The sequence below is a fragment of the Bufo gargarizans genome, chromosome 5, assembly GCF_014858855.1.
Source record: "Bufo gargarizans isolate SCDJY-AF-19 chromosome 5, ASM1485885v1, whole genome shotgun sequence".
Classification (NCBI taxonomy): Eukaryota; Metazoa; Chordata; class Amphibia; order Anura; family Bufonidae; genus Bufo; species Bufo gargarizans.
Window position 1 is genome coordinate 273,150,917 of NC_058084.1, and position 21,859 is coordinate 273,172,775.

A 21,859-nucleotide genomic window follows, 5' to 3' on the forward strand; every position below is an offset into this window, starting at 1 on the left:
CCATTCCAGGTACAAAGGCCTCCAAAAATTTGGCCCTGAAGTGATCGATGACCCGCCTGATTTTGTACAGGCAGTCATAGGCAGGATCACCTTGGGGGGAACATACTGCATTATCTGCATAATGCAGGCATTTCTGGATGGCCTTACACCGGGTACATGTCATGGCCGTACTGTAAAGTGGGGTCTGGTAGAGGACGTCCCCATTCCAGTAATGCCTGACACAGTTTTTTTTGACTCGGCCCATGTGCAGCACATGGCCCCAAAACGTCCTTATCTCGTCTGCACTGACCGGAGTCCAGCCACCGGCCCTAGCCAAAAAGGAGCCCGGGTGTTGAGCAATGAACTGTTGGGCATACAGGTTGGGCATACAGGCAATCAGATTCACAAAGTGGTCACTTAAAAAAAGACTTAAACAGTCATATTAAGTGAAGCCCACTGACTCCTTGCTTGGCCAACAAAATCAGGAATCACAAGTTCAAATTGTTCAGGGGTACACCAGACAAGTTCACCAGTAGGAGGCTCAGGTGGACATATCTGGTGGGCCGGAGAACTAGTACAAGCCCCAGAGCTGCTCGTACTAGTGTGGGCCACAGGGTCCCCAGCATGGCTATCCCCTTGCTCCGCCTGGCGGAGTCTCTGCCACCTTGGGGGCTCATCATCATCGCTAGATGATGATGTAGATGCGGATGACAGAAGGAAAGTGAGGTCATCCTCATCCTCACTGGGGCACTCGCCATAGGGGAGTGTGTGTGCGTGTATGGAAAACTTTATTCAGTGTGCATGTATGTGGGGGACTGGGTGTTCACGGACTTTGCCCTACACCTAACAGAAAGAAAAAAAAAATATCACAATTTTTTTTATTAAATCCTACAAAGTGTAAAAAAAGAAAAAGAAAAAGAAAAAAAGATTCAAACGCGCTGATCAGCGGTACGAAGCTGATCAACGGTGGGGTGGGCGACGGCCACAGTCAGCGCATGCAAAAAAATTAAAATACTTGCACCCCTAAAAATGTGTGTGTGGGGGGGAGGGGGGCAAGCTGCAGCACCCCTGGTGGGTCTAGGGTCACACAGCTGAGTGCCGTGGACCCCAGACACCCGATCTGGGTGCTAAACTGCAATAAAAAAAAATCCCCCCCCTAACTCTCCCTCACTATCCCTGCCTAATCTACCTCTCCCTACCTCTCCCAAAAACACTGATGTGTGCCTTATGGCACAAAAAAACTCACAACAGTTGGAGGCTCCTCTCTCTGCCTCTCCACGGACCTGTATGAGCAAATCAAAACTGCCGCTCTGCCTGCCAACCAGCCCAGCCGAACAATCAGAAGCGATCCTGAGAGGTGCCGTGATAGCCACCTCTCAGGATCGCAGGACGGTGATTGGTGGTGTATTATCACACCACCGATCACCGTCCTATTTCGGGTTATCGCGTCACCAGAGACCCGAATAACCCGGAAATGCAGCACACCGCAGGACTGACTTGACCTGCGGTTTGCTGCGATCGCCGACATGGGGGGGTCACAGGACCTCCCTGGGCATTGTACCAAGGTGCATGCTCAATGCACGGCGGTGATCGGAAATACACAGGGCATACAGGTACGCCCTGTGTCCTTAAGTACCAGGACATCAGGGTGTACCTGTACGCCTTGTGTCCGTAACAGGTTAAGGGGGCGGGCCCCTGTGGAGGTCATTGTCAAGGGGGTGGTGTGCTGTGAAACTCACTGTTAAAGGGGCAGGCTGCTATAAAGGTCAAAGTGAAATGGGTGGGCTGCTGTGGAGGTCCAATTTTAAGGAGACGGGGCACTGTGGGGGTAGGGGTCAGTTTTAAGGGGTGGGGGGCTGTGGAGGTCACTGTTAAGGTGGAGGGGTGCTGTAGATGTCACTGTTATAGTGGATACTGTCGATATCTTTTAACGACACACACAAACAATAGATTAAATATACCCGAGAGAAGCCGGGTCCTTCAGATAGTATTAATAAATAGATATAAAACATCTATTGCTGACTCTGCCTATTTATTCTTTATTGTACCTGTTGCTCTACCTTTTTCCTGACCTACGTGTGTTGAAATACAACGGCGACCAAAAAGACTATAAACTGTATTTGAATAATAAAGTATTTATTAAACAAATAATACATTTACAGTCAAATACTTACGCTATATCTATATATATTTATAGCAATGGTTAAATATATATACATATAGACACACAACACTAAGAGCACTCTAGTAATAATACAGCTGTCTACACTAGCACAACACAATCTACAATTCCACCCCAAAATCTATCTAAATATACACTCACACACATACTAGAAGCACCCATCCACCTGGCCATAAACTGTCCCTACGGGGTTAAAAGGGTTAAATTCAATATACGATCAGGGCTTGCAGGGTTAATAATATATTGCAAGGCAATGCAGGGGATAATGAATACTGCAATGTGATATTGCAGGGGTTAATAAATGTTGCAGGGGCAATGTAATATAGCAGGGGTAATGATAATATGGCAGGGGTTAATGAATATTGCAGGGGCAATGTAGTATAGCAGGGGTAATGATAAAGTAGCAGGGGTTAATATTTTTGAAAGGCTGCAGAGCAGCCAATCAACAAGCGTTTCACTCTGTGCCCTTAGAAGCCATCATAGCTATGGTACTAATGGCATGGATATGATTGGCCAGTGCAGCATGTGACCCAGCCTCTATATAAGCTGGAGTCACGTAGCACTGCACGTCACTCTGCTGTTACTAGTGTAGGGAGAGGATGCTGCTGGTGCTTTCAGGGAGAGAATAGGAAAGAATCTGTGATCAGAACTCGAATCTAACTCAGCGATCTACATACATTTAGTTGTGTGGGTGCAGTGCACAATCTTTAACCCTGCCCTGAGGTCAGTGAAAATAAAAACTTTTATGCGTCTGTTAGTCAGGTGGGCGGCGGCGGCCATTTTATGCAAGCTCAGTGCACCAGCACTGCATCTGAGCTTTTGTGACATTCAAATCCAAGCTTGAAATACTGGAATAATAATTTGGTTTTAAAAAAACACAATTTTTTGGCAATATACAACATCTGGTGCATTTGCAGGATTAGTCGGTGTGCAATTTAAGCTAGAAATACAGCCATAATTTTCTGGGTTTTTTAAAACACCCATTTTGTGCAAAATACACTATTTTACAGCCCTAGCATCATCTGCACATGTGAAATTCAATTGTTTTATACAGCTTTCATATTCTGTTACAAAAAAAGAACTTTAAAAAAAATTATTAATATTGCAGCCCTTGCTGCATCTGTGATTGTTAAAAACAAGTTTTAAAAATTTTAATAATTTTCTGGCTTTGAAAAAACACCAATTTTTGGCATTATCCAACATCTGGATTATTTAGTGTGCAATTTAAGCTAGAAATACAGCCGCAATTTTCTGGATTTTTAAAAACACACTTTTTTGCCAAAATACACAATTTGACAGCCCTTGCAGCATCAGCGCATGTGAAATTCAAGGGTTATATACAAACTGGATTCCCAAAAAGTTGGGACACTAAACAAATTGTGAATAAAAACTGAATGCAATGATGTGGAGATGGCAAATGTCAATATTTTATCTGTAATAGAACGTAGATGACAGATCAAACGTTTAATCCGAGTAAATGTATCATTTTAAAGGAAAAATACGTTGATTCAAATTTTTATGGTGTCAACAAATCCCCAAAAAGTTGGGACAAGTAGCAATAAGAGGCTGGAAAAAGTAAATTTGAGCATAACGAAGAGCTGGAAGACCAATTAACACTAATTAGGTCAATTGGCAACATGATTGGGTATAAAAAGAGCTTCTCAGAGTGGCAGTGTCTCTCAGAAGCCAAGATGGGTAGAGGATCACCAATTCCCTCAATGTTGCGCAGAAAGATAGTGAAGCAATATCAGAAAGGTGTTACCCAGCGAAAAATTGCAAAGACTTTGCATCTATCATCATCAACTGTGCATAACATCATCCGAAGATTCAGAGAATCTGGAACAATCTCTGTGCGTAAGGGTCAAGGTCGTAAAACCATACTGGATGCCCGTGATCTCCGGGCCCTTAAATAACACTGCACCACAAACAGGAATGCTACTGTAAAGGAAATCACAGAATGGGCTCAGGAATACTTCCAGAAACCTATTGTCAGTGAACACAATCCACCGTGCCATCCGCCGTTGCCAGCTGAAACTCTACAGTGCAAAGAAGAAGCCATTTCTAAGCAAGATCCACAAGCTCAGGCGTTTTCACTGGGCCAGGGATCATTTAAAATGGAGTGTGGCAAAATGGAAGACTGTTCTGTGGTCAGACGAGTCACGATTCAAAGTTCTTTTGGAAATCTGGGACGCTATGTCATCCGGACCAAAGAGGACAAGGACAACCCAAGTTGTTATCAACGCTCAGTTCAGAAGCCTGCATCTCTGATGGTATGGGGTTGCATGAGTGCGTGTGGCATGGGCAGCTTGCATGTCTGGAAAGGCACCATCAATGCAGAAAAATATATTCAGGTTCTAGAACAACATATGCTCCCATCCAGACAGTCATCTCTTTCAGAGAAGACCCTGCATTTTTCAACAAGATAATGCCAGACCACATTCTGCATCAATCACAACATCATGGCTGCGTAGGAGAAGCATCCGGGTACTGAAATGGCCAGTCTGCAGTCCAGATCTTTCACCTATAGAGAACATTTGGCGCATCATAAAGAGGAAGGTGCAGCAGAGAAGGCCCAAGACTATTGAACAGTTAGAGGCCTGTATTAGACAAGAATGGGAGAGCATTCCTATTTCTAAACTTGAGAAACTGGTCTCCTCGGTCCCCAGACGTCTGTAGAGTGTTGTAAGAAGAAGGGGAGATGCCACACAGTGGTGAAAATGGCCTTGTCTTCCAGCTCTTCGTTATGCTCAAATTACTTTTTCCAGCCTCTTATTGCTACTTGTCCCAACTTTTGGGGATTTGTTGACACCATGAAATTCTGATTCAACATATTTTTCCCTTAAAATGGTACATTTTCTCAGTTTAAACTTTTGTTCTGTGATTTATGTTCTATTCTGAATAAAATATTAGAAGTTGGCACCTCCACATCATTTCATTCAGCTTTTATTCACGATTTGTATAGTGTCCCAACTTTTTTGGAATCCGGTTTGTAGTGCTGTCATATTCAGTTAAACAAACACCTGTTTTAGGGCTAAAAAGTTTATTTTGCAGCCTTTGCTGCATATATCAGTGTGAGATACACACTTTAGATACTGTGTGGTTATATTCATTTATTTGGAAAAACAGGCATTTTGTGCACAAAACTTTAATTGCAGCCTAGTCTGTATCAGTACGTGCGAGATACACCCTTTAGATACTATGGTTATATTCTTCTATTAATAAAAACACCCTTTTTGGGCAAAATACACAATTTTTCTGCCCTTGCAGCATCAGCACGTGTGAAATTCAAGGGTTATATACTGCTGTCATATTCAGTTATTAAACAAACACCCGTTTTGGGCAAAAAAGTTTATTTTGCAGCCTTTGTTGCATGTCAGTGTGAGATACACACTTTAGATACTGTGGTTATATTCATTTATTTGAAAAACAGGCATTTTGTGCACAAAGCTTTAATTGCGGCCTAGTCTGGATCAGGGCGTGTGAGACACGCCTTTTAGATACTGTGGTTCTATTCAATAATTTGAAAAACAGCAATTTTTGGCCAAAAACTTAAATTGCAGCCTAGTCTGGATCAGGTCGTGTGAGATACACCCTTTAGATACTGTGGTTATATTCAGTTATTTGAAAAACACCCATTTTGGGCTCAAATCTTTAATTGCGGCCTAGTCTGGATCAGGGCGTGTGAGATACACCCTTTAAATACTGTGGTTATATTCAGCTATTTGAAAAACACCCATTTTGGGCACAAATCTTTAATTACGGCCTAGTCTGGATCAGGGCATGTGAGATACACCCTTTAGATACTGTGGTTCTATTCAATAATTAGAAAAACAGACATTTTTGGCCAAAAACTTTAATTGCGGCCTAGTCTGGATATGGGCGTGTGAGATACACCCTTTAGATACTGTAGTTCTATTCAATAATTTGAAAAACAGACATTTTTGGCCAAAAACTTTCATTGCGGCCTAGTCTGAATATGGGCGTGTGAGATACACCCTTTAGATATTGTGGTTATATTCAGTTATTTGAAAAACACCCATTTTGGGCACAAATCTTTAATTGCGGCCTAGTCTGGATCAGGGTATGTGAGATACACCCTTTAGATACTGTGGATCTATTCAATAATTTGAAAAACAGACATTTTTGGCCAAAAACTTTAATTGCGGCCTAGTCTGGATATGGGCGTGTGAGATACACCCTTTAGATATTGTGGTTATATTCAGTTATTTGAAATACAGCCATTTTGGTCAACAAACTTTAATTGCGGCCTAGTCTGTATCAGGGCGTGTGAGATACACCCTTCAGATATTGTGGTTATATTCAGTTATTTGAAATACAGCCATTTTGGTCAACAAACTTTAATTGCGGCCTAGTCTGTATCCGGACGTGTGAGATACACCCTTTACATACTGTGGTTCTATTCAGTTATTAAACAAACACTCATTTTGGGCAAAAAACTTTAATTGCGGACTAGTCTGCATCTGTACGTGTGAGATCCAACCTTTATATACTGTCTTTCTATTCTGCTATTAGTTAAACACCCATTTAGGGCAAGATCCTAAATTTGAGAAATATGAGGAGAGCGGCAAATAAGGGACATGGCCCAGGTTGTGGTGCTGCTGGTGGAGCTCCTGTTGCAGGGAGAGGATGTGGTCGATCTGTGCCAGCTACATGCACAAGTGAAACCCATTCCTCAGGTGCAAGTAGGCGACAGAACCTGCAGCGGTATATGGTCGGGCCTAATGTGGCTCTACGAATGGTGAGGCCTGAACAAGTACATGGGATAGTAGATTGGGTTGCTGACAGTGCCTCCAGTTCCTTCACATTGTCTCCCACCCAGTTTCCTGCTGAAAGATCAGAGTTGGCACCTGAAGCCGATGTTCATCAGTCTTTCACCTCACCCCCTTGCAAATCAGCCAAGCAGTCTGAGCCCCGAGTCATGCAGCTGTCTCTTCTGCTTTTTGATGACTCTGTTAGCAGGGTTTCCCAGGGCCATCCACCTATTCCTGCCCCAGAAGTGGAAGAGATTGAGTGCACCGATGCCCAACCACTTATGTTTCAAGATGAGTACTTGGCAGGACCATCGCAGCACGTCTCGGGTGATGACGAAACACAGGTGCCAACTGCTGGGGCTTTCTAAAGTGTGCAGACCGACAAGGAGGGCAGGGGTGAAGACTGAGTGGAAGATGACGTTGAGGACGATGATGTCCTCGACCCCACATGGAATCAAGGTCAGTGCGAGTGACCTATGTAGTTCGGAGGAAAAGGCGGTGGTCGCACAGAGCCACCAGCACAGCAGAAGAGGGAGCAAGGTGCCAAAGCGGAGCGGCCGTCCCTAGACAGTACGCCTGCTACTGTCCACCACAGCAAGGGACCGAGCACACCAAAGCCAGCTCCAAGGAGTCCCCTGGCGTGGCAGTTCTTCAGACAATGTGCTGATGACAAGACACGAGTGGTTTTCACGCTGTGCAATCAGAGCCTGAAGTGAGGCATAAACGTTCTCAACCTGAGCACAACCTGCATGATCAGGCATTTAAGTGCTAAGCACGAGCTGCAGTGGAGTAGACACCTCAAAAACCAAAAAAGGTCTCTGGCTTTTCCTGCTTCCTCTTCTGCTGCAGTCTCTGCCCCTTCATCCACCTATGGAGTGACAGTGCCACCTGCCACCCCGCAAACAGAGGATCTGCCAGCAACACCAACACCTGGGTCACCAAGCATATCCACAATGTCCCATGGAAGCGTTCAGCTCTCCATCTCCCGAACACTGGAGAGGAAGAGGAAGTACCCCCCTACCCACCCGCGATCCCTAGCCCTGAATGCCAGCATTTCTAAATTACTGGCCTTTGAAATGCGGTCATTCCATCTGGTGGAGACGGATAGTTTTAAAGGCCTTATGGCGGTGGCTGTCCCACAGTATGTTGTGCCCAGCCGTCACTACTTTTCCAGGCGAGCCATCCCTTCCCTGCACAACCAAGTGGGGGAGAAAAACAGGTGTGCACTGGGCAACACCATCTGTGGCAAGGTGCACCTCACTACGGATACGTCAGGGACGTTATATCTCCATAACAGCACACTGCATAAATGCAGTGGCGGCTGGGCCTGAGGCAGATAGCAGTTTGGCGCATGTCCTTCCACCACTGAGGATTGCAGGGCGCTTCAGTTTGCCTACTGTTGCTTCCTCCTCCTACTCCGCTTCCTCATTCTCTACTGCCTCCTCATCCGGTCAGCGTAACCCCTTCACCACCAACTTCAGCACAGCCAGGGGTAAACGACAGCAGGCAGTTTTTAAACGTATCTGTTTGTGGGACAAACCCCACACCGCGCAGGAGCTGTGGACGGGCCTTGAACAACAGACCGATTAGTGGTTGGTGCCAGTGAGCCTCAAGCCCGGCCTGGTGGTGTGCGATAATGTGCGAAATATCGTAGCAGCTCTGGGACTAGCCGGTTTGACGCACATCCCTTGCCTGGCACATGTGCTGAATTTGGTGGTTCCTTAAAAATTACCCCGATATGTCAGAGCTGCTGCATAAAGTTTGGGCCGTCTGTGCGCGCTTTCGGCATTCTCACCCTGCTGCTGCTCGTCTGTCAGCGCTGCAGCGTAACTTCGGCCTTCCCCGCTCACCGCATCATATGCGACATGCCCACAAGGTGGAACTCCACCTTGCACATGCTAGCTAGACTGTGAGAGCAGCAGCAGGCGATAGTGGAGTTTCAGCTGCAGCACATACGGGTGAGTCGCTCTGCGGAACAGCACCACTTCACCACCAATGACTGGGCCTCCATGCAAGACCTGTTTTCCTTGTTACGCTGTTTTGAGTACTCCACCAACATGGCCAGTGCCAATAACGCCGTTCTCAGCGTAACTATCCCACTTCTATGTCTCCTTGAAAAAACGCTGCTGGCGATGATGGAAGAGGATGTGACACAGGAGGAGGAGGAGGAGGAGGAGGAGGAAGAGGGATCATTTAGTAGGGTTTCCAGCCAGTCATTCACAAGTGGCTGCACCCACAAACGCCAGGTACACAATTGCCCAGCCAGGGCACAGTTCTGGAGGATGACGAGGTGGAGGATGAGGAGGAGGAGATGGAGGAGAAGGAACCATGTTCACAGCAGGGTGGCACCCAGACCAGTTCATGGCCATCACTGGTGCGTGGCTGGGCGGATACAGAGGACACAGATGATATACTTCCCACAGAGGACAGCTTTTCGTTGCCTCTGGGCAGCCTGGCACACATGAGCGATTACATGCTGCAGTGTCAGTGGCGACGCTGATGGATCTCTGTTACAAGGACAACGTACCGTCCTTAATTCCCTCACTGGAGCGTTATCGTAAGATGCGCGAGTACCAGCGCACGCATTGGCCGAAATTTGGAAAAACTTTGTCAGCACGCCACAACAACCAGCACCACCAGCTGATATGGAACATCTTAGCAGGAGGCAGCATTTCACCAACACTGGTTGTTGGTTTTAATTAGCAGGAGGCATGCCTACACATACTGAATGATGGGTCTGCCCCCTTCAACTTCTGGGTCTCCAAATTGGGCACATGGCCTGAGCTTGCCCTTTACGCCTTGGAGGTGCTGGCCTGCCCTGCAGCCAGTGTATTATCTGAACGTGTGTTTAGCACAGCAGGAGGCGTCATCACAGACAAGCTTAGCCTCCTGTCCACAGCCAATGTGGACAAGCTTACGTTCATTAAAATGAACCAGGCATGGCTCCCACAGGACTTGTCCTATACCTTATGCAGAATAGACATGTATACCGGCCTTAACCAGCCATTGTTATACTGCAGCGCAATTGCTCATTCTTGTAATTTGGATATTTCACACTCTTTTGGACTGTACACTAATAAAAAAAATATATAATAATTAAAACCAACAACCAGTGTTGGCTACCTCGTCCTCCTCCACCACCGCTTCCACCTACACTGCCTCCTCAAACTCCTACTCCATATGGAACTCCACCTCATAAATCAAATTTTTTTTTATTTGTACGTATTTTAGTTTATGTCATTTCACTACTTTGTCTGTTACATTTTCGGGGGAGATTCACCAATTTTTGGGTGTGATGTACCACTGCTGTACTTAGTAGACGGGTAAAATAAAAATAAAAATTTGTCAGTTACATTTTCGGGTGAAATTCACCAATTTATGGGTGTAATATACCCCTCCTCTACCTAGTAGACAGCTTAACAAATTTCCATAATTTCTCTTTTACATTTTCACGTGACAATAAACAATTTTTTCTGTCATAGACCCCTGCTCTACCAAGTAGACAGATTAATACATTTCTGTAATTTTTCTATTACATTATTGGGTTGACATTTTACAATTTTGGACGTGAATAAACCCCTGCTCTGCATAGGTGACAGGGAATAACATTTCAGAAATTCTTCTTTAATTGATGCACGCCACCTCCTTTCATTCAATGCTTAAACTTTAACAAGTTGTACCACATTTGCTCTTTACTAATATGTCCCAAAATTGCGCTTTACTAATTTGTCCCACATTTTCGCTTCAATAATTTGTCCCACAATTGCGCTTTACTAATTTGTCCCACATTTGCGCTTCAATAATTTTTCTCACATTTGCGCTTCAGTAATTTGTCCCACATTTGCGCCTCAATAACTTTTCACATATTTCCACTCGATCCCCAAAAAATGTAATACTTGTATCTCCCTTGGATGGGGTCTCTCTTTCTTATGCTCCCTCTCCGGCGTGGAACCCTGATTCGCTGATAACCGTGATCAACATGGTAGGCTCAGAAAAGAACATCGAAAGTTGATAGAGAAGATATCCAAATGGATGGTGGGTGTCACTGGGGCTCCTCTGCATAGGTGACAGGAACAAAAAATTTTAAAAATCGTCTGTTACATTGTCAGGTGACATTTTTAAAATTTTGACGGATAGAAACCCCTGCTCTGCATAATTGACAGGGAATAAAATTTACGAAATTCTTCATTAATTGATGCGCGCCACCTCTTTTAATTTAAACTTTAACATGGTGTCCCACATTTGCGCCTTACTAATTTGTCCCACATTTGTGCTTCACTAATTATTCCCACATTTGTGCTTCACTAATTATTCCCACATTTGCGCTTTAATAATTTGTCCCACATTTGCGTTTCAGTAATTTGTCTTATATTTGCGCTTCAGTAATTTGTCCCACATTTGCGCCTCAATAACATTTCCCATATTTCTGCTCGATCCCCCCCAAAAATTATACTTAGATCTCCCTTGGATGTGGTCTCTCTTTCTCATGGTGCCTCTCCGGCATGGAACCCTGATTCGCCAATAACCGTGATCAACATGGTAGGCTCAGAAAAGAACATCGAAAGTTGATAGAGAAGATATCCAAATGGATGGTGCATGTCACTGGGGCACCTCTGCATAGGTGATAGGAATATAAATTTAAAAAAATTGTCTGTTACATTGTCAGGTGACATTTTTGAAATTTTGACGGATAGAAACCCCTGCTCTGCATAGTTGACAGGGAATAAAATTTACGAAATTCTTCATTAATCGATGCGCGCCACCTCCTTTCATTCAATGCTTAAACTTTAACAAGTTGTCCCACATTTGCGCTTTAATACTTTGTCCCATATTTCCACTCTATCATATTTAATTTGAAACAATTAACCTATCTTGGATGAGGTCTCTCTTTCTCACGCTCCCTCTCGGGCGTGGAACCCTGATTTGCCGATAACTGTGATCAACATGGTAGGCTCAGAAAAGAAAATCGAAAGTTGATAGAGAAGATATCCAAATGGATGGTGGACGTCACAGGGACGTGCGATCAGGCCGACGTTATCTAGAGTCAACAAAGCCGCAGCAGGGCCTTTCCTGGCTAACGTTCGAAATCTAAAATACCGCAGTGACATTCCCTATAATTTTTTATTAATCATTCCAATAACAGGGCATCTTAAGAGTCCTGTATTGTTATTTTTCGTCACTACCTTCCCGAGTCGGGAGTGGGTAATTAAAAATTCTTCAGTTTTAATAGCTTCTCCCACATTTCCGCTCGATCACAATTAAATTTCATCCATTGATCTCCCTTGGATGTGGTCTCTCTTTCTCACGCTCCCTCTCCGGGGTGGAACCATGGTAGGCACAGAAAAGAACATCGAAAGTTGATAGAGCAGATATCCAATTAGAACATCACGGGGAAGTGCGACATGGTGAGGCAGTATGTTTGCACACTCCTACACGAACCGACTGATGGTTCTGCCCCCAGCAACTTCTGGGTCTCCAAATTTGGCACATGGCCTGAGCTTGCCCTTTACGCCTTGGAGGTGATGGCCTGCCTGCAGCCAGTGTATTGTCTGAAGGTCTGAACGTTTGTTTAGCACGACCTGAGGGGGTTATCACAGGTTATATTTCCCAATGTTTTGGGGTGTACCCTAATTAAAAAAAAAATGTAAAATGTAAAACAAAAAAACTGTGTAGGTTACCTCCTCCACCGCCAGTTCCACATCCACCGCCTCCTCAACCTCCTACTCCATATGGATCTCCTCCTCCTAGATCACGATTTTTATTTTTATGTATTTTATGTTATTTAAAGTCATTTCCCTGTTCGCTTGACATGCTCTTAACCACATTTTGCTGCCATGTGCAGCCCTCTAGCCTCTTTCCATTACATTTTTACAGCCATTTTAGTGCTCAAAAGTTTGGGTCCCCATTGACTTCAATGGGGTTCGGTTTCGGGGTCAAGTTCGGGTCCCGAACTCAAACTTTTTTGTGAAGTTCGGCGAACCCGTCGAACCCGAACATCCAGATGTCCGCTCAACTCTATTTATTAGTCGATTATTCATACATATTCAAAACATAATAAATAACATCCTTAAAAATAAGCTGTAGTGCATGAAGTAATGTAGCAGCATGTAAACCCCCCCCCCCCCCCCCCCCCCCGAGTTCACTCGATCCTGTACTGTAAGCTCGGATATGCTACATCCATTGGGGTCCAACACAATTGTCAATAATTGATCTCACAAAACAGACAAACATCCACAACCCCTTAGAAGACCTTGCATAACACAATGACTCATTGCCAAGGTATGGTGGTCACACGGCCGGTGCCCAGAGAATGATTCCCAATTAGACCTAAAGGCATAAACCATACTGAACCAAACAAAAAAAATAAAATAAATGGAACTACTGCAAGGTAAACAGAGTGACAAATACTGACCAGGGACCTGGAGGAGACGCCAACCCCGATGCATGTTTCGCCTCGCTTCCTCTTGGGTGCGTTAATTATATTGGAAGATATTGGTGGCAGTGGGAAAGGGTTAATAAATAATATTGCACGGATTGGTGGCAGTGGGTAAGGGTTAAAAATACTCAGCCAGTCCTAGGGGTCAATGCTCAATCCTAGGGGATGATCCTCGCTTGGCTCATTATTCAGGGGTTAATTCCCACTTGCTCGTCATCCTGGGGTAGATTCTGGCTTCAGTGGGGTTGCTGGGCTCAACTGATGAGCTGCCAGACTATTTAATTCTGGTGGCGCTAGCACCCGAGCAGCGCACGCCTGCAGGCAAGTGCACATGGGCTGGCACAGTGATACGACGTCACTATGCCAGCCAGCGCATACCTACGCTTCAAGGCGGATGATTGCTTTGATCCTTCTGCCTTTGAAGTTACCACATACCTCTGGCACTGTAATTACAGCGCCGGAGGTACATGGCATACAGGAGCAGGGGAGCTCTTTGTTCCCTGTCCCTTTTATGCAAAACTTCTCTGGCCCTGCCGGAAGGGGTTTTAGCAAAAGGCAGAGGATCTCTTTGATCCGCCCGCAACTGGACAACCTGCAACCTGGGGGCATATTAATATACATATAGACATGCATTTAATACAGGGGAATATACAGTATGCATATCTATATATACATATACCTGTAGATATATATGTACTGGGATATATATATAAACCTATACCTCTACAGGCCATTCAGGGCCATTATATATGTATATTATAATGGAGACATATATACACATATATATTTAAATCTCCCCCTTCCCAATTTGCTGAGCGGCGCATTAATATAACTGCCTATTCTTGTCCTCAAAACAGACAAGTATAGGACAGGTTATATTTTTTTTGCGGACCACGGAACTGAGCAACGGATGCGGAAAGCACACGGAGTGCTGCCGGCATCTTTTGCGGCATTTTTGAAGTGAATGGGTCCGCATCCAAGCCGCAAATACTGCAGCTCGGATGCGGACAAAACAACGGTCGTGTGCATGAGGCCTTAACTCACCCTAACAACTGGTTCAAAGGTATTGGAGGATGCAGTGCTGTAGCTAGAAATGACTGGCCCCACAGCAAATTTTTGAATGGGACCCCCCTCCCCCAGTAATTCCTTTCATGCCAGCCCCATTCCTGTGGCTAGTAAAGATCACTCTCTTAGACCAGGGCTGGCAGCTGTTCCGTCCGTTTTCTATACTGTCAATGTATATAATTTCATTGTGTAATACTGTTGAGGGGGCCCTGACCAAACCCTTTAGTCCTCCTCCTCTTGGATGGGCCCCTTCTGGGTCAGGGCCCCAAAGTTGCAGCCCCCGCTTCTCCTATAGCTATGCCCCTGGGAGGATGGATTGGTGAAATTGGTTGTCTACTACTGCAGATTTTCCTAATATTTGTTATCATTTGGGTAAGAGTTAAAGAAATTAACTGGAACATAAGTAAATCTGTAAACCCACAACTCTGCTTCATATTAACATTCATCCCCAATTGTTGACGATAATGGTGATCAAACTTTTGAGAATATTCCACTACGACCTCCATGAAGAAGGGCCACTTATAAATACTATTTCAATAATAAACTAATGATGAGAATTATCAGATAATAGAAATCATTTTACATCATAATTTATATACAATGTATGACAAAATGGAGATTGTGAAAACAGTCTGCTTGGCATGTTATTTTAGGATTCCTCAGTTGCTTACCATAAAATGTTATCCATTAGCTATAATCAAATGAAGGCAAATGAGTATAGTAGATAAAAAGATTTTCACACGGAAAGCTTGTGGTCGAACTGACCACAGTCAGCTGATACAAAGAGGATGGACTTTGTAATACTTTTTTTTATTCGTTTCTTAACCACCTCAGCCCCCCTAGCTTAAACACCCTTAATGACCAGACCACTTTTTACAATTCTGCACTGCACTAATTTCACCGTTTATTGCTCGGTCATGCAACTTACCACCCAAATGAATTTTACCTCCTTTTCTTTTCACTAATAGAGCTTTCATTTGGTGGTATTTCATTGCTGCTGACATTTTTACTTTTTTGTTATTAATCGAAATTTACCGAAATTTTTGAAAAAAAATGTCATTTTTCACTTTCAGTTGTAAAATTTGTAATTTTTTTTAAAAAAACGACATCTATATATAAATTGTCTTTGATTAAAAAAAATGTTTGGGTAAAAAAAAATGGTTTGGGTAAAAGTTATAGCGTTTACAAACTATGGTACAAAAATGTGAATTTCAAAATTTTGAAGCAGCTCTGACTTTTTGAGCACCTGTCATGTGTCCTGAGGTTCTACAATGCCCAGACAGTAGAAAAACCCCATAAATGACCCCATTTAGGAAAGTAGACACCCTAAGGTATTCGCTGATGGGCATAGTGAGTTCAAAGAACTTTTTATTTTTTGTCACAAGTTAGCGGAAAATGATGATTTTTTTATTTATTTATTTTTCCTTACAAAGTCTCATATTCCACTAACTTGTGACAAAAAATAAAAACTTCCATGAACTCACTATGCCCATCACGAAATACCTTGGGGTGTCTTCTTTCCAAAATTGGGTCACTTGTGGAAAAGTTATACTGCTCTGGCATTTTAGGGGCCCTAATGCGTGATAAGTAGTTTGAAATCAAAATGTGTAAAAAATGCCCTGTGAAATCCTAAAGGTGCTCTTTGGAATGTGGGCCCCATTGCCCACCTAGGCTGCAAAAAAGTGTCACACATGTGGTATTGCCATACTCAGGAGAAGTTGGGCAATGTGTTTTGGGGTGTCTTTTTACATATACCCATGCTGGGTGAGAGAAATATCTCGGCACAAGACAACTTTGTATAAAAAAATGGGAAAAGTTGTCTTTTAGAGAGATATTTCTCTCACCCAGCATGTGTATATGTAAAAAGACACCCCAAAACACATAGCTCTACTTCTCCTGAGTACGGCAATACCACATGTGTGACACTTTTTTGCAGCCTAGGTGGGAAAATGGGCCCAAATTCCAAAGAGCACCTTAAAGGGAATTTGGGCCCTTTGCGCACCTTAAAAGGAATTTGGGACCCTTTGCGCATCTAGGCTGCAAAAAAGTGTCATACATGTGATATCGCCGTACTCAGGAGAAGTAGGGCAATGTGTTTTGGGGTGTCTTTTTACATATAGCCATGCTGGGTGAGAGAAATATCTCTCTATAATGACAACTTTGTATAAACAAAATTGGAAAAGTTGACTTTTAGAGAGATATTTCTCTCACCCAGCATGGGTATATGTAAAACTACACCCCAAAACACATTGCCCACATTGCGCGCGCCTGTGTGCGCGCGTTCACATGAAGTCTCGCGATATGACGCGTAGATGCGTGACTCTGCCTGAGACAGCCGACTCCGGACCGCGATCCTGCGTTAGACGGTCCGGAGGCGGTTAAAGAGGACCTTTCACCGATTATGACACTGAACTAAGTATACAGACATGGAGAGCGGCACCCGGGGATCTCACTGCACTTACTATTATCCCTGGGCGCCGCTCTGTTCTCCTGCTATGCCCTCCGGATCTCCGGCCACTAAGTTATAGTAGGCGGAGATTTCAGTCACTAAGTTATGGTAGGCGAAGTCTGCCCTTGTTCTGCTCTAGCGCTGGCCAATCGCAGCGCAGAGCTCACAGCCTGGGAGGTTAGTTTCTCCCAGGCTGTGAGCTCTTCGCTGTGATTGGCCAGTGCTACAGCAGAACAAGGGCAGACTCCGCCTACTATAACTTAGTGACTGAAGATACCGGAGGGCATAATGGGAGAATGGATCGGTGCCCGTGGATAATAGTAAGTGGAGTGAGATCCCCGGGCGCCGCTTCTACATGTCTGTATACTTAGTTCAGTGTCATAATCGGTGAAAGGTCCTCTGTAATAATTAATTATTCTTCTCCCTAGATGCTGACTGTTGATGGATGGTTTGATGTTGTTTATATGCTGTTATGTAATGTTCAACTATAAATTCTGTAATCATGGAAAGTGTGCAATATTCTCCTGATCAGAGCATCATTTACTGATGATGTATTATTATGTTATTAATATTAATCATGTTTTGCAAGTTATTGAAGAATTTAGCTCTGTGAGCTATTAGAAATGGATTCTTAATATAGCCACTCAAATGTATACTTTAAAATAATTAGCCATGACTAATTTAAATTCTCTACTACATTTAAAAAGATATTGCTGCCTTCTCCAAACTAGCCATTGCTTTTTAAAACATTTCCCTCCAGTATTCAGAAAGTTATAATGTAATTTGGCATCTCAAAGAGGGTTAGGAAGTCCATATATTGCACAGTGTTATTAAGCCTCGTTACTTGTGGACCAGTTGTAGAATTGGAGGCTCGATGACTTCTCCAAATGGTAGACTGAACTAGAATATACTATTATAGGCTCAATTGTCCGCTATGCTTTCGTCTGTGAAATTGCAGAGTAAATCTCCAACTTCTCATTTCCATATGATTAACAGAGGAATTCATATTTGTATAAATAATAATCCCTCTCTAGGTTAAAGTGGTATTCTAGTCCTAGCAATTTATCCCCTATCAGTGGGGTCCTTACCTCTGGGACACCACTGATTATGATAAGATTGACCACATATCCCTTCTGGTCCCCTGAAATGAATGGAATAACAGGTCGGGCATGCACATTGCTACTCCATTCATCTCTATGGGAGTTCCATAATTAGTCAAGTGCTATACTTTTATAAGCAAGCTCCTCAATGAATTATAATATACTGAAGAACTCAAACGATACAGTAAAGGTGTGGAAACATTGGGGGATATCCTACAGAATTCACCACATCTTCCTTTCTCTCATCTGCATGATTCTTTTCAAATTTCCAAAACAGACTTGTACAAGTACCTACAATTGAGACACTTTGAGAGACATTTCCATACACTAGTCTCAATCCCGTGTGCACCGGAGTGGGATGTGCCTAATTTATTAAGAGGCTCCAGAAACTCAATTTATTAAGATGCTCCAGAAACTCAAATCTACATCAGCTGGGGGCTAGTTTAGATTGGAGCTAAAACTTACACCAGTTTCTGTCGTAAGCTACAGTAAATCCTTTGGGCTGCAGGAAGTTTCACCCATTTTCTCGCCACTTTAAAAAAGTGGAAAGAAGCTCAAAATGTTGCAAGTTATGGCAGAAATGCCGTGCACTATAATTTGCAACTTTTATGCCACAATAAGGTTTGGTAAACAATCTCTATTGTGTCAGATTCAGAACCTGTTTTGTCCCCAGTTCTAACCCTAATTGAATTTAATTTCTGATGCCAAATAGACAAAGAAAGGTATCGCCAAATGTTACCTAGTCTGATCTTATTAGAGCAGAATTTTCAGTCCCACTGGGAAAAAAGACTTACAATGTGCTTTCAGGAACTATCAATGGATTGCTGCCTATAATTTTAGCAGTAACACCTCACATTGTGCTAACCACTAAAGTAGGTGGTACAGGGTATGATTCTATAAGTAAAGAAACTTTCTTAGGGTCCATTCACACATCCGTATGTGTTTTGCGGACCGCACATTGCCGGCACTCTCATAGAAATGCCTTTTCTTATCTGCAATTGTGGACCAGAATAGGACATGTTCTATTTTTTTGCGGAACGGAAGTGCGGATCCGCAAATGCGGATGTGGACAGCACATTCTGGCCCCATTGAAAATGAATGGGTGCGTAACAGATGCGGACCCATTTTGCGGACGTGTGAATTGACCCTTAAAGAACAGCTACATGGCAACACTGGTCGTGCAACAGCAGCCTTCATTTTTGCGTTTTATATGTTTTTGGGGAGGCGAGATGACCAAAAAATGGCTGTTCTGGCATAGATTTTTATGGCGTTCACCTGCCAGTGTAGATCATGTAATATTTTTTTACAGTCGGTTGCTACAGATGCGGCTACACCAAATACTATTTTTTTATAAATGGATTGATGAGCGGAATAGGGATTTTTTACACTTGAAACTTTCATTTTTTTAGATTTTTACATAAGGTTGTATCAGACCTTTGAGGGACATCTAACATTATATATAGAGAGAGAGAGAGAGAGAGAGAGTGAGTATCTCACAAAAGTGAGTAATGTTTTTGTAAATATTTTATTCTATCTTTTCATGGGACAACACTAGAAATATGACACTTTGATACAATGTAAAGTAGTCCATGTACCTCTTGTATAATTTCTAAACCGTTGGCCACAAAAGTGAGTAAACGTTATTTACAAAAATGTGAGGGGTGTACTCACTTTTGTTAGATACTGTATACACATATGTTTTTTTTTTTACTGCTGAATTCTCCTGTAACTGGGGCTTCCACTGCTTTAGAAGTAGTGGATGCAAGAGATTTCTGTTTTGGTTATATATTCGTACATAGTTATTAGCTCTCCTCTCAGACATCTTTTTTCTGATCTAAATAACCCTGGTTTTGATCATGAAGACAGGTAATGCAGTTCACCCATTCCATTATTACTTTGGTTGTCTTTGGAACCCATGCCCAAAACTGCTCCCAGCATTCCATATGTGGTCTCAGGAATATAGCCTATGTAACTTATTCATCTGCAAAGGTCCCAGAGAGTGTCCAACTGTGGTTTCCAGAGGAGTTTAAAACAAGTTTTGCACAGGGGTCCTCTGTGTCCAGCTTTGTGCCTGGCTTAATAGGGTTGATCCTGTTGACAGATGCTCTTTAAATCCTATAACAAAGTTAATGTCGTGTGCCTACGTAGGCTTAGTGTAGTGAGGGTAGGATAGTGTAGTGACAGACCTGCTAATTTCAACGGTCTGTCACTTTTGTGATTGTAGCCAGCACTTTTAGAGTCCCGACCTGCTGAATCCTGCAGAACATGCCAGCACTGCAAGGGACATAAGTCAGACGAGGCTCCCTGTCCTTACCCTCCAACAACTCCAGACGATGATTGGCGGGTTTCTTTTCTATGTGTAACAGGAAAGAAACCCGTCATTTTTAGTACTGAGGCATGGAAAAATGGGGACAGCGAGCCTCATCTCCCATGCAGCACTGGTGCAGGCCACGGGATGTGGCAGGTCAGTACTCTAAAAGTGCTGGTTGCCATCACAGAAGTGAAAGACTGCTGAAATCAGCAGGTGTGTGATTACACTATGCTCCCCTCAAAGTGTGCAGCTGACAGGTTCCCTAAAGGGATTCGGACAGAGCCTTTCTTACCATTAAAATAATGACAGCACTTGGTAGGGATGTGAAAGACATTTGCAAAAACACTTTTATTAATGTGTAGCAAAGTCTAATTAGACAGGAAATGTTTTAGGCTACTTTCACACTAGCGTTTGAAGGAGCTCACGAGCGGACCCGAACGCCTCCGTCCAGCCCTGATGCAGTCTGAATGGAGCGGATCCGCTCAGACTGCATCAGTCTGGCGGCGTTCAGCCTCCGCTCTGTCCGCCTGGCCGTGCGGAGACGAGCGGATCCGTTCAGACTTACAATGTAAGTCAATGGGAACGGATCCGCTTGAAGATGTCACCGTATGGCTCAATCTTCAAGCGGATCCGTCCCCCATTGACTTTACATTGAAAGTCTGAACGGATCCGCTCAGGCTACTTTCACACTTAGAATTTTTTCTAAGTTATTAATGCAGACGGATCCGTACTGAACGGAGCCTCCGTCTGCATAAATATGATCGGATCCGTTCAGAACGGATCCGATCAAACGCTAGTGTGAAAGTAGCCTAATCCTGTATGTAAATGAGGCTGCGAGTGCTCAGCAGGCAGTTCCTTGCCTGCACGTCCTCCTTTGTCTTGTTTGAAGGCCCCTTTGCTGTTTGACATTACTCTCTGAAATCTTTTGCATACACCAGGCAATCCCAAGAAGGGGGATGAACACTTCTCTCTTACCTGTGAGCATAGCCTTCAGTAATATACTGCACATGTATCTAATGTAGTAAATGACTAAAGCTAATGCCCACAGGCTGGAGAGTACTGCGCATGCTACATGCTGGGACAAGACTTAAGCGCTGGAGAGAGTGATGTTGGACAGCAAAGGGGCCGTCAATTGAGACAAAGGATGAGGAGTTGGGCAGGCATTACAGAGGAGAACCTGACATTTCAAATTATCTGAGCCAAATGGTAGTGTGGATACTCTCCAAGTTGTGAGAATTCAAAAGGTGACCAAACCCATGAGAAGGGGTGATTGGGAACACAAAGTTCTGAACTCGGAAGCCTGGTAGATCCTGAAACTGGACTGTCACCATCCCAATGGCTTAAATGCACGCACTGATACTCAATATTTCTAGTAAAATATGGCCATAAATAGGTCTATTGTTGAATTATATGAGGAGTAATACTATGTATTCTTTCTGATCACTTTCTATGTCTGCTGTTTCTTTTGTTTTACCAGTATTGAACCACTTAGGGTTAATGCACCTTGCAGTTGATTAGTGGTTGTTTCTGATTTGTTGCAGCAGGTAGAGGGATGTGCCACCTGC